Raw genomic sequence first — 1,562 nt, 5'->3', positions numbered from 1 at the left:
CATTGGGCACACTCCAATATTTCATGTGTATTCACATTGGGCGCACTCTGACATTTCATGAAGAAAAATAATAGGCGCAAATACACACTTGGCGCCCACTCATGTTTGGTGGAAATCCACATGGCAAAATTGGTGCACAAAATAATGGGCACAGATACACATTGGAATATAATGGGCGCAGATACACACTCGGTATTGACAGTTATGGTGCCCACCTGAAGCACCAATGGGCATGACAATCTGACACTGGCAGTGTGTTGGTGCCCACTCACATTTGTATTCACTACACAATGCTGGACACAGGCTATTTGTGACCCTGTCAACAGCACAAGGTACATACAGTGGCACTTGAAAGAATTGTGCCCCCTGTGGAGTGTACATCCCTCATGGAGCTCGAAATAATTGCACCCCCCATGGAATGCAAATAATTTCGCCCCTCGTGGAGCTCAAGATAATTGCACCCCCTGTAGAGCTCAGAATAATTGCGCCCCCATGCAGCGCAAAAGAATTGCGCCTCTCATGGAGCTTGAAATAATTGCTCCCCCATAGAGCACAAGTAATTGCGCCCTGGAGCGCAAAAGAATTGCGCCTTGTGCCCTCTGTAGAGCTCAAAATAATTGTGCTTCCCTGGAGCACAAAAGAATTGCTAGAGCACAAAATAATTGCGCCTCATAGAGTGCAAAATAATTGCTCCCCCATAGAGCACAAGTAATTGCGCCCTGGAGCGCAAAAGAATTGCGCCTCGTGCCCTCTGTAGAGCTCAAAATAATTGTGCTTCCCTGGAGCACAAAAGAATTGCTAGAGCACAAAATAATTGCGCCACATAGAGTGCAAAATAATTGCTCCCCCATAGAGCACAAGTAATTGCGCCCTGGAGCGCAAAAGAATTGCGCCTCGTGCCCTCTGTAGAGCTCGAAATAATTGTGCTTCCCTGGAGCACAAAAGAATTGCGCCCGTTGTGGAGCTTGAAATATTTGCACCTCTACAGCACAAAATAATTGCACCCCCCATAGAGTGCAAATAATTGTGCCCCTTGTGGAGCTCAAAATAATTGTGCCTGTAGAGTGCAAAATAATTGCACAGGTTAGGACTCACCAATGAGACCAATGGGTGTAGTGCATCAGTGCCATAAATCCCTGCCAAAGTGGGCCAGGCATTGACTACAATTGGGGGGGCACATATTTTTTGTGCAAAATAAATGCCATAGGAACATAGTGACTTGGCGCCCATTCACATACACATTCACATTGGGCACACTTGACATTTCATGCAAAAAGATAATGGGTGGAAATACAACTGGAGAATAACAGACACAGATGCATACTTAGTGCAGGTACAAGTGATTTGGCACCCACTCACATTTGGTGAACATTCACATTGGGTGCACTGACATTTTGTGTGCATTCACATTGAGCGCACTCTGACATCTGGTGCCCATTCACATTGGGCACACTCTGACAATTGGTGCCCATTCACATTGGGCGCACTTTTCATGCATTCACATTGGGTACACTCTGATGGGCGCACTCTGACATTTGGTGCCCATTCACATTCCAACATTT

Source organism: Laccaria bicolor, genomic scaffold (assembly GCF_000143565.1).
Source record: "Laccaria bicolor S238N-H82 LACBIscaffold_47 genomic scaffold, whole genome shotgun sequence".
Lineage (NCBI taxonomy): Eukaryota > Fungi > Basidiomycota > Agaricomycetes > Agaricales > Hydnangiaceae > Laccaria > Laccaria bicolor.
The sequence above is the reverse complement of the archived record's forward strand: the minus strand, read 5'-3'. Positions refer to the sequence as shown.